The sequence below is a fragment of the Euprymna scolopes genome, chromosome 32, assembly GCF_053919585.1.
Source record: "Euprymna scolopes isolate OS-2025 chromosome 32, ASM5391958v1, whole genome shotgun sequence".
In the NCBI taxonomy this organism is placed as follows: Eukaryota; Metazoa; Mollusca; class Cephalopoda; order Sepiida; family Sepiolidae; genus Euprymna; species Euprymna scolopes.
This window is the reverse complement of record NC_136513.1, coordinates 8,447,448-8,460,763: the sequence shown is the minus strand read 5'-3', so window position 1 is coordinate 8,460,763 and position 13,316 is coordinate 8,447,448. Positions and strand designations below refer to the sequence as shown.

Below are 13,316 nucleotides of genomic sequence, written 5' to 3'. Positions count from 1 at the left end.
AGAAGCTCAATGCAATTACAGAGAAATATAATGAATGAATGACAAAAGTCTATATTGCAAAGTTCATGATATTGACCATCTTACAATTTATTCCTTTAATTCAGTTGACATTTACAATTCTTGCCAGTATCTGTTTCGTAGCACAATAGATTCACTGACTGAGATAATAATTGGTTGATTTTGTGCTACGAAACGGGTACTGTCAAGAATTGTAAATGTCAACTGAATTAATGGAATAAATTGTAAGATGGTCAACATCATGAACTTTGGAATATATAGACTTTTGTCATTCATTCATTATATATATATATATATATATATATATATATATATATATATATATATATATATATATATATGTACACATGGATTACTATTCCCATATATATAAGGGCACCCCTAAGAGGGTAATAATAACATAGTTACCTTAAAACTTCAAATATATCTTATTTTAATAAAATTTATATTATATGTATAAAATCTACCAGGAAGACAATGAAAGTGGTTCTAAATCAAATGTCTATATGCCAAATATCTATGTGTCCCATATATGTCTAAGTGACCAACGGTGAGAGGAACCCCTGACAACTTTAAATATGTATACCTGATTTTAATGAAATTTAAACCTTATGTATAAAACACCTAGTTATTTATTTCTCTCCCACTGAAAGAACTGTGACACAAGGGTCGGAAAGTGGGATTGAGAAGTCAGCAGCCCCGAGGATGGGAGCATTCTAACCTGCAAAAAGGGACCCCCCCTCCCGAGCATACCCCGTCGGCATTCCCCAGTAAGGGCGCATCAGGCTACCAACAATAAACTAACCCCTTTCTCAAAGAGAAGGCAAAATCTGGGAGGGGTGGACCTCCTAGAACTACACAGGAACAGCATCACAGCGCAATCAACAGGGACCAGGTCATTAATCTTTGTTGATTTGGTGGCCACGAGGATAAAAATCCCTAGCCGGCAAATGTATAAAACACTGATTCAAAGAGTTTTCTGACATTTAAGTTTCTTCCGAGGGTGTTGTTAAGATAGAGTCGACAAATCGATTTTTTTTTAAATATTCAGTTTTAAGCAAAACAACAGTACTTACTTGACATGTCGAAAATAGTAATATATCCAAAAACTACGAAAATTCATCGAGTAGAAAAGTATTTATAGTTAAAAAATAATGCTTACTGAAAAGTGGAGGAAATCGCATTTTTCCTAGATGTGCACACCTTGAAGACTGCGAATACAGGGGACATACTTATTTCCCTTTTCGCCGCTTTAATGGCTGACGTACTGTTTTAGACCATAGCGATAGACTTCTTTTTTTCTTTCTTTTATTTTTTTGCTAAAAACATAATAGCAGTTGTTCTACTCGATGAATTTTCGTAATTTTTGGATATATTAATATTTTCGACATGATGATTAAGTAACTGTTGTTTTTGCTTTAAACCACATATCAAAAAAAAAAAAAAAAAGAAAGAAAGAAAGAAAAAATGTCGATCTATCTACTCTACCTTAACATGCACTCTCTTAACAAGCACCCTTCCAACTATATTAGGGGCCGAAAACGGTGAGTAAACAAAGTAAAAAAAAAAAAGTTTATAGTAATGTGACCCTTCTTCGATCCCGAGCGAGCAACGTCGGGTCTTCCTGTTAATACATTATAAATCATTGTTAAATTATTTTAGAACATGTATGATAATAAAAAAATAAATAAATAATATAATAAATATTGTTTAATAAATAAATTAAACTTATGGCGAACTTACGGTGCGTGGTTATTTTTCTCTTTTAGATGTACGGTGTGTACGTTAGTATTGTCATTCAGTGCAGTTGTACTTATGGGAGACAGGTAAGAACCAATTTATATAAATTAAAAAAATAAAAAATGACACAAGAATTATAGGTTATAAGTTACTTATATTTGACCAATGGCAGTCTTTGGGAACTTTTGTTCCATTTTTTTTTTTTTTTTTTTAAATATTCGTTCGATAAATCACACCAATTTATTTAAAAGCTCAAAATGGGCGGAGCTTATAAAATGGGCGGAGTTTATTTACTACAGATTCGCCTTACATATATTTTAATTTGTAGAGCGACGATCGCTTTTATTTTTCACACAATAAAATAAGTAAATAAAATAAAAAGTGCGCGTGGGTCCAGCGGTTTGAGTCATTTCTCTTGTTCCTTTCCATTTTTTAAAAAGTTTTTCTTTTATTTATTTATTTATTTATTTATTTATCTGTGTGTCTTTCTTTAAAAAGGTTTGTTTACGTTATTTTTATACGTCCGCATATCTCTGTAAGGGACTCTGTCTGGGCCAGTCTAGTACAGTGCTACCTCTCCTATGAAGGGGGGGGTATATGTCATTTTAATATACTCTTTATTGTTTTTACATAAGCAGTAATATGTTGCTACACAGTCATGATGTTTCGGTCAGCTAGTTACCAGTAACTAGAGACCTCTTCAGGCGATACAGCTTATACGAAAGCAAAGTTTGCAATGAAATATCAGGTCTTTCTTGTCACCGGGAGTTAATATAAGGAGGTTCCGTCAAATGTTGTGAAAAATAAAATTTGGTTGTATGTAAATAAGACCCAATATGGGGTGCAGATTTGAGTCTGTGTTTAGATATAGGAATGAATGAGAAAGGGTGGGGGGTTAAGGATCGAGATAGAAGTAATGGAAGACTAGAAAGAATAGTATTCGTATGCGTGCGTAATAACTTCCGAATATATATATATATATATATATATATATATATATATATATATATATATATATATATATATATATATATATATATATACACTCGTGAGCAAAAAAGATGGGCCAAACAAATTTTATACATTTTATTGCACTAAAAACTATATTGAACAAAGAACAATTGAACAAGGAAACTTAAACGAGCCTAATAACACAGAACAAGACATTTACTTTAATAAATGCTTAGGATGGAATCGCATTCCCTTTTGATTTCTTTAAAAGATCGATCTTTTTAGACATGCTTTCAACCAAAGTAGAACACTGTGAAGCGCCGAAGCGGAGATGCTATTCCATTTGCTTTGCACAGCTTCCCACAGTTGTCATTGTTCGAAAAAGTTCTTCCAGCCAATGCACGAGATATTATGGACCAAATATTCTCGATTGGGTTTAAATCGGGGCTTTTACCTGGCCAAAACATCACATCAATTGAATTATCAGAAAACCATTTTTTTGTGACTTTAGCAGTGTGTGCATGGGCATTATCATGTTGAAAAATAATGTTCTGGGATATTCCCAGCTTCTGGATACTTGGTAACAGTCCTGTTTCTAATATTCGAATGTATTACTTTGCATTGAGTGACTTCTCACATCTAATAAGTTCCCCAACTACTGCTGCAGTAAAAGTTCGCCATACCATTATCCTACCATTCCCGTGTTTAACTGTCGTTTTTATGCAACTTGGCGAAAATCTTTTTCCAGTTCTTCAAATGCACTGTTCAGGAGCATCACTAACAAGACAAAATTTTGATTCCTCTGACCAGAAAATATTCTTGAACCAGTCTGTCCTCTCCACCCCAACACACACATATATACACACAAAAACACACACATACACACAAAAATACATACATACACACAAAAATACATACATGGTGCAAGTTGGCCGTTGACCCCGAAAGTCAGATATTTTACTATTACATCAGTCGATGGAGATATTTAACTGATATACTTACATCAGTCAAAATCAATATTTTTCTTTTCATCTTTTCATTTTTTTTTTTTTTTTTTAGCTAAATTTAAAAAAAAAGAAAAGAAGATTCCGTAATCTATGAATGGATTTTATTCATTTTTATCAGTTATCAGTCGGCATTGCTCACGATTGATAAAATGATGTAAGCACATTTAAAATTAAAAACGTATTAGTTTCCAGAGGAACGAATATTCATAAACTACAGTCAGTGGCGGTTCTAGACGGCAATGGTGAGAAATCCGAACGAAAAGGGACAAACAAATGTTACTTTTATCAAAAGAGTTCTATTAAAACAACAAAAAAATAGAAAAATAGATTCTAAGCCAAATAATCTTCTATAATATAAATATCACCTGTATGTATGTATGTATGTATGTATGTATGTATGTATGTCAGGTCATGTCATATGCTACTGGTACCATGTAACCCACTACTATCTGCCTCATGGTCGGGTCACCGGCGACTAAACTGGTTCCCTCACCAGACTTGTTTGGTGAAGAGGGCGGCCAGTCTCCCTGAAGGATTAAAAACAAGACCTTCCAAAGGGCGAATGAACTCTTTTTCTGGGTCAACGGCCAACTAGCACCGTGTATATTCGTGTGTGTGTATATGTGTATTGGGGTAGAGAGGGCACCCGTAAGCCGTGGTGAAGGCAACCTTTCTAGGAGAAGCAAATCTCTGATTTAAAAAACCATAAAGCGGAAGACCAGTACCCGCATTAAGCTGGTCTGCAGTTTAACTTGTTGCTGGCTATCTTGCTCTTGCTTGTTGCTGGATCTCAACATTTTGAACCCAGAGAGAGACTACGCTGTCGTACAAAGCTAAGACTCTATAACATCAAATTTGTATAGATACTCTCTCACACATTTGGGCTCATGGATTTTAAATGGCTGAGGGAGTGGCACACGTCTGACAAGACGTTGCATCATCATCATGTCAGGTCATGTTATGCTACTGGTACCATGTAACCCAGTACTACCTGCCTCATGGTCGGGTCATCAGCGACTAAACTGGTTCCCCCACCAAACTTGTTTGGTAAGGAGGGTGGTTAGTCTCCCTGAAGGATTAAAAACAAGACCTTCCAAAGGGCGAATGAACCCTTTTTCGGGGTCAACAGCCAACTAAACTAGACGCGTGTGTGTTTGTATGTATGTATGTGTGTGTTGGGGTGGAAAGGGCTCCCGTAAGCTGTGGTGAAGGCAACCTTTCTAGGAGAAGCAAATCTCTGATTTAAAAAACCATAAAGCGGGAGACCAGTACCCGCATTAAGCTGGTCTGCAGTTTAACTTGTTGCTGGCTATCTTGCTCTTGCTTGTTGCTGGATTTCAACATTTTGAACCGAGAGAGAGACTACGCTGTCGTACAAAGCTAAAACTCTGTAACATCATCTGTGTATAGATACTCCCTCAGGCATTTGTCTATAAAAGTGGTCCTGTGGCGATGGAAAAATTGTGACGCGTGGAGGCTTGAAATGCTGGAAGCATGTAATAATGTCATTTTTGGGCTCATAGACTTTAAGTGTCTGAGGGAGTGGCACTCGTCTGACAAGACGTTGCAATCATCATCATCATCATCATCATATATATATATATAATCTTCCACATGTAGTACCGTTTCACTGTACTACAGCTCATCAGTGCAGCAGCGGCACTGATGAGTTGTAATACAACAAAAAAGGACTGTATGTCGATGACTTTAAATATTTTAAGCCCCACCCCTCTTTGGGTAGAGCACTGTCGTAAGTAATCTCACCCACTACTTAATTGGCTGAAAAATGCGACGCTCGCTCTTTGTTTATAAACAAGCGGTTAGAGCACTGTAAAAGTGGTGGACAAATGTTTGCTTAAATAGACATTTGGTGAGATAATTTATAGGCATCGCTCTCATAGGTCGATTGGTAGAACTGCTGACTGTCAACGCAATGGTTCTAGGTTCAATCCTTGGCTTGGGAGAGGTGCTAGTCTAGCGACACTGATGAGTTGTGATACAACGAAACAGGACTATATGTCGCTGACTACAAATATATATATATATATATAAGGTTGACAAGAAAGTTCTTGCGGTTTTTAACTTTTAAATTCAAATGAACACATCTCGACTCAAATAAAAATTTGCTGATCGAAATAAACACTATCAATATCCATACACTTTTGCTAACGCAAAACAAGCAAATTCATGCTAGTAACGTAAAAATCTTGCGTTGTGATTTGAAAATACATCATTTGAAATCAAAATTAAAAAATCTTCTCATCCTAATATATATATATATATATATATATATATATATATATATATATATAAATAAAAATAGGAGGCTTTACTTTTGGAACACCCCCTCGTGTGTATATATATCTTCTACAGCCCACACTGGTCGTCGATATGACCTTAAACTATATCCGATGGTGAGGCCCCAGCTTGTGGGCTTTGGGGAGTGTGGAGCCACCCCTTAATTGGCATTGTTCCCAGGTCCATTCTGACCCGGAGTGGTAGTACCTGTTAGGGTCCCAACTATGGGTTGAATAGAAACTTTTTTGAAAGAAAACAAACAAATATTCTATTAAAAAATTTTTCTTCACAATCACTGGATTCGGCATTAAATGACCTGAAAAGGGTTGATATGCCGTAAAACAAAACCAACCAACCAACCAACCAATCTACAGCTCACACCAGTGGACCGATCAAGACCAAACCTGGCATGATGATGGTCCCCCACCTAGGAATAATGCACACCACCCACTCTTTATCTGTGCCTAAATCAAAACGTAGATTCTATGAACAAAGCTTCTTTCTTAGAACTGCATGCCTGTGGAATTCTGTTCCGTCTGCCTGCTTCCTACCTGACTACAATCTGGATGTCTTCAAGTCCAACGTAAACAAATTCCTGATGAACCGCGCCCTTAAGTAGACACTTTATTAAATCTCTACACTAACGTACTGTATATGCAATAAGCCTTATCCCCGAGTGGCCTCCGAGCCTTGATAAGTGGTGACCACCTTGTAAAAAAAAAAAAAACGTCTAATTCAGAATCAGAAGCAAGTTCTCAAACAGTTATGCATGGATTGGCTCCAACTAAGGCTCTTAACTGATCGTTGTCAACATTCGATAACCAATGACTACGCTCATCATCTTCAAGACTCTCATCACCACCACGAAATTTCTTAAACCACCATTGTGTTGTGTGTTCAGTTGTGGTTCCTACGTCAAATGCTTTGTTGATATTGCGAGCTGTTTCAGCAGCTTTTTGGCCTAGCTTGAATTGAAATAAGAAAATTTTGCGAATTTACTTTATTTCCATCTTGTATTCAACGTTCTGAAAAGAAGACATAATTGTTTTAAAAGTATTGTAATTTAAATGATTATATAGAGCATAAATCGCTCTTTGAAATGATATATGAAGTAAAGGTATTGAAACCTATTTAAAAATACATCATTTGAAATCAAAATTTAAAAAATCGCAAGAAATTTCTTCTCAACTTAACATTAATCAGGTGTCACATTGACTAGGACGAATGACTGGATATAGCATTTCCGATTTTGAGTCAATAAATGTAGGAGTCAGTTTGGGAAAGTTTGCTCTGCCTGGAAGCAAACTAAGCAGAACTTTTAGCAGACCCAAGATGAGCTGACTTCAATCAATTGACAGTGATGGCCTCGATAGGCAGATTATCTGAATCGCATACACTGAAGCTTAACTAATATACAGACGTTCACGTTTGGAGGACCTGTTTCCATAAAGGTATCACACACACACACACACACACACACACACACACACACACACACACACACACACACAGTACAATTGATATATATATATATATATATATATATATATATATATATATATATATATATATATATATATATATAGCTTAGTGCATAAAAGAAAAGAGTGAGGTCGATTCTATAAAAGGAGACTTATCTGGACAATATAAAGCTCAACAAGTATCATTGGAGCTTCTATAGGAGAACAATAGGAATGGTAAATGAATTCACAAAATCTATATATCGGTAAATATAGATTGGTTATTTATTCAATAAGGGAGGAGCGCATTTATTTATTTATTTATTTATTTAGATTTCGATAAAACTCCCCCCAACATCATCTATAATTTTAATTTGTTTTGATCTATTTCGTTCCTAATGAATCCCAAGCTAGACGCCGCATCCCCACTATGTTACCTATCCTCACTTCTACTCTTCTGATGAGAAGCATTAGGCTTCGAAATGCCTTTGCATAACGAGTCCCTTCTATCCCCCAACTAATTGTTTGTATTCCCTTATTGAATAAATGAACCAATTTATATCCACCAATATATTGTTTTGTGACTTCATTTACCATTCCTATTGTTCTTCTATATATATATAATTGTCCCAATAAGTCTCCTCTAATAGAATTGACCTCACTCTTTTCTTCTAATGCACTAAGATATATATATATATATATATATATATATATATATATATATATATATATATATATATATATACTAGCAAAAGTACCCATCGTTGACTGGGTTCAAAAACAGCCTATGGAAAATGGACTCTGATTTATGAAAGTATAATAGGTTATGAAAACGAAGGGTTGTAAAGAGATAGCTTCGAATTTGGGGGTATCAAAACCAAAGCAAAATATGATGAAAGTAAAAATAAAATAGATAAACCCCATAATTTATTATACCATACCTGTTCACACTGAAACACTTATCACAATATTCTGTGGATCTATATTAAAAAATCTTGTTAAACTTTGTGACATATTTCCATTCTATGGAGGTCAAGTGCGAACGAACACCCCATAATTTTATTATGCCATATTTCTTCAAACTGAAACATAATTATCAAAGTATACTTACGCAGATAGATATGAAAAGTCTTTATTAAAGTTTGTGCCTATTTTTATTCTATGGAGGCCAGGCGCAAACACAGACCCAACAATTTTATTATACCATCCATATTTAAGTTAAAACATACTTATCAAAGTATTCTTATGTACATCTATATCAAAAACACTTGTAAACGTTTTTTTTAATTTTTTAATTTTTTATTTCCATACTTTCTGGACCAGGCGCGAATGCAGACCCCACAATTTTAATGAACCACCGTTCTACCAGATCAAACAATACCCATTCTTGTGTCTTGATACATCTTCTATCATTATACGTAATCAGTTTTTTAAAATAGTCAACCATATAGAAGCCTATTTGTGACCAGACACACACACACACACACACACACACACACACACACACACACACACACGCACAACATTCAGCTTTATATTATAGACTAGCGGGGGTACCCGGCGTTGCCCGGGGATGATTGTAGGTGTGTGTGGTGTTAAATAAAAAAGAACTCGGGGGGGGGGTAGAATCGAACCCGAAGCCCTGAGGCGAAGTTTGAAAATAAAATCGGCCAGCCAGAATGAGTTAGTGAAAGATATTTTTATTTATTTAAGAACGAAATTGACAGGTGCACGGCCGGAAGTCGTCGAGCGTGATGACGATGACATAGGTTTGTTTGTTATAAGCGAAGTAAAAAAAGAAAACAACGCTAACACTTAAGCGGGGAAAAAACACAAAAAAAACTAACATAAAGCAAACGAACGATGAAAACAGAAAAAACGAACACATGAAAAATGGCTTCAATAACCTGTTTCGATATCAAAATTTAAAAAGTCGGTGGGTACCCGGGTGTTTTTGGGTGTAGCTAATAATAAGCGAAGTAAAAAAAAAAAAAGAAAAAAGCAGAAAAACGAAACACTGGTTCAATATTTAAATTTAAAAATCGAAAAAAAAAAAAAAACATCTCACACCACGATTCGAACCCAAAACGTTTAGATAATGAACAAATACCTTAAGCAACTGAGCTAGCATGAAATTTGTTCGGTTTTTCAACTATTTAAAGTAAATCAGGTTACGATGTCATCTGACGCAGGCGTAGAATCGGTCATTGTCACAAGAGGACCGTTTTTGTTGACCCCCCTCCTGTCGAAAATTGTCGATTTCGGGGTGAAAAAGTTAACGTTTTTGGCCAATTTTTCGAGCAAAGGATGGAGCTTCGATGTGATACCGAGTTTTTGAATTTTCGTCATGTCTGTCGAAAGTTTTTAGCAGACATCTGAACATACACACAAACATACATACATACATACATACATTTTTGCTTTTATATATATAGATATATATAAAACAACAGTCCACAAAAAATTTTGAATCTCTTTAAGACAAGTGAATACTGCAGATAAAATTAGCTCAGTGGTTAGAATTTAGGTTCTACAGAGCTTATATAATATAACTTAATAGCAGTATACAAAATTTTGGTAATAGTAAAGATTGACAATTAAAACAGTTTCTCCAAAATTTCAAATATAATTACTGTACACACACACACACACACACACACACACACACACACACACACACACACACACACATATATATATACTTTTAATTTGTTTTTACATGAGTAGTAATGTGTTGCTACACAGTCATGAGCATGTTTCGGTCTTCTAGTATTTGGTAACTATAGACCTCTTCAAGCAATCACGCTTACCTTAAGGGGATCAGTAATGAATCTTATGTTAATTACCTAATAATACCATACATAAATCCCCTACTCACATTTGCCCCGAGGCCTCACACAGCTACACAACTTCCGGCCCTTCATCCAGCATGCTTTGAATTGACCTGTTACGCACACCATTTGAAAAGGGAAAATTTTTCTGAAATTAATAATGGAATACGTCGCATAGACTTACAAGTAAGACATTTTACCATACAACTGAATAAATATATATATAAAAAAAAAAAATATATATATATATATGTACTTATTGATTTGTAAATCGCCACTTGTTCTCGTCTCCTCTTACCAACAGCGACTATAATTCATTCCTCGCATTGTGACTGTCTTCTAAATCTCTTTTACACACACATATATATATATATATAAATATATATATATATATATATATATATATATTTTATTATTTTTAAAACAGTAATCTTATATATATATATATATATATATATATACTAGCATGGATACCCAGCGTTGCCAGGGTCGACATGAAGTTCGGTTTGGCCACACCTGCTATACTAAGAATATTGAGCAGTTTTTCATTACCATATGTCAACTCCATCGTTACCCCAACAAAAATTTCAAAAAATAAAAGAACGACTGAAGACATGAAAATGTAATCCTCCCTGAAAATAGTGACAAACTCTCCACCAAATATTTCGGTAGAAGAGATACGAAAAGAAGTTATTCTCCAGATATTGAGCACCTTTTTATGACTATATTCCAGTTCAAGCGAATTTCTTTTATGCTACCTCAGTCCAGAAAGATTTGTGTTTATGGTCTGTTGCAACGAAAACAAACTGTAAATAATTCAGTTTCAAAAATACCAAAGTAGAATTTGTGTTCATGGAATGTTTATGTTATAAAAATGATGAGTTATGACTTATTGCGTTATTAAAAGAAAAAAAAAAGTTACAATGTCAAAAAAATGTGAAGAAAAGAAAAACTGGTAAAAAAACGTAAATGAAAGTTTTTTTGTTTTTGTTTTAAATAAAGAATCGTAGTTGAATTTAATTGTTTGTTTATTTTAAAATAAAAATTCACTGGACCACAACGTTAATTGCGAAATCACGGAAATTATTTTATTTAAACTAATTCCAAAAATAATGCTTAAAAGTTTTTAGTTTTAATATCCGCCGAAAAAGAAAAAAAAAAAAAAAGAACACCCCTCGTGCCTAAGGGAGGTAACTCAATCCGATTCATAAAAAAATCAATGTCGGTAAAATAAATTAAATTAAACATGTTACCAATATAAATCAAATTTAAATAATAAACTTAAATAGAACACTTAAAATAATTTGTTCACTATAAACAATAACTAATACACCGCTATTTAATAAAGTCGATTTTCCTTAATGTAATATGCAAATGACGTCACCTCTTTAATCTTATATTTTTGCAATAAACATAGTATATATAGGAATGAATAATAAGATAAACTAATGGATTTTTGTATATATTAAGCAACTTGTAAACAAACAAACAAACAGACAGGAATACGAATTTATTTCAGGTAATTATATATATATATATATATATATATATATATATATATATAATTACCTGAAATTTTAAAATATAAGTCCATATAAATATTAGTATCAATAATCAGATAAAACAGCTCAACTTACGAGATAGAGCAAAAGTATAAATAAAACTAACTTTGGAATTAAATTCCGTAAATTAAAAAATTTACGAGAAATTTATTTTTCAACAAGGTATACAAAATTTTAAAGTTTTTTCCTTAATCCATGGATTTTCAACAAATGGCTTATGTCATCAGAGGAAATTGTATTATTATGTAGGGAAAAAAGGTGGCTGGTTACTTTTAATGCATCTAAAACCAAGCTTCTATCTTTACATCATCAACACTCTGATCCCCATCTGGCATCAATTGAAAGGAATGGCTCTCGTCTTGGGGAGGCTTCATGTTTCAACAAGCTTCTGGGCTTGACCTTAACTCCTGATCTTACATGGAACACATACATCAAATCTGTTGCCAAGGTCGCTGGAAAGATGGTGGGATCCTTCTACCGCTCCAGAAGATATCTCACTCCTGATGCAATTCTCTATCTATATAAAAGCCAAATACATCCAATGATGGAGTAGTGTTGCCATATCTGGGCAGCAGCTGCTAGAAGCAGCTTATCCTACTTTGAAAGAGTTCAAAATAAACTTTGTAGCTTAGTGGGGGATGCCCTCTTCTATTCCCTGCAACAAAATGTCACAGAAGAGACATTGCGAGCCTGTCTCTGCTTTATCGGTATTTCCATGGCAAGTGCTCGTCTGAGCTCCAATCTATGGTCCCCCCTCGCCAATCTATCACGAAAAACACCTGTCTAGCTGAAACCATGGTCAATAATTTTCCACACTCTTTATCTGTGCTTAAACCTAAATGTAGATTCCATGAGCAAAGCTTCTTTCTCAGAACTGCACGCCTGTGGAACTCTCTTCCGTTAGTTTGTTTTCCAGCTGACTACAATTTAGTTTTCTTCAAGTCCAACATAAACAAATTCTTGATGTACTGTCCCATTAAATAATCCAATTTACCAAATCTCTACTACAAACGATTACTAAGAAAGTATCCCATTTACTACTATACACTCAATTACCCTTATCCTCAAGTGGCCTCCAGGCCTTGATAAGTGGTGACCCCTTTGTAAAAAAAGAAAAAGAAAAGTTATAGGGGTAAACAACGTTTTCATATGCCTTTTGTTTGAAGTGATACATAAAGAACAGATGACATCGCATAAATTGGAATCAGAAAAATCGGAGCTTTTGTGCCTATTTTTCATTGCCAAAAACGATTCTTTTAATTGTCTTTTGTATCTGATTTTGTTTAAAGTAAAATATTCCAAAATAATAAACATCAATTGATTTTTAAACTACCAGTAAAACTAAAATCTATAGAGTATCTCTTGCAAGTGTATTTTTAAGTTTGCATATTCAATGCATGTTTTTATAGTAATCAGGAATAATAAACAACTCCATCGTTAAACATTTAG

The 13,316-nt window shown here is 34.3% G+C and overlaps 1 protein-coding gene across 1 annotated transcript in view; it reads right to left on the bottom strand.

The window, feature by feature from the left end:
* LOC145256215 (uncharacterized) overlaps positions 1-1,895 on the bottom strand; it is a 104,515-nt gene extending 102,620 nt beyond the window's left edge. Inside the window, exon 1 of the mRNA XM_080114832.1 lies at positions 1,762-1,895. The gene's annotated coding sequence lies outside the window, so the exon portion shown is untranslated. The remainder of the gene's footprint in view (positions 1-1,761) is intronic.
* Positions 1,896-13,316: the final 11,421 nt, after the last annotated feature.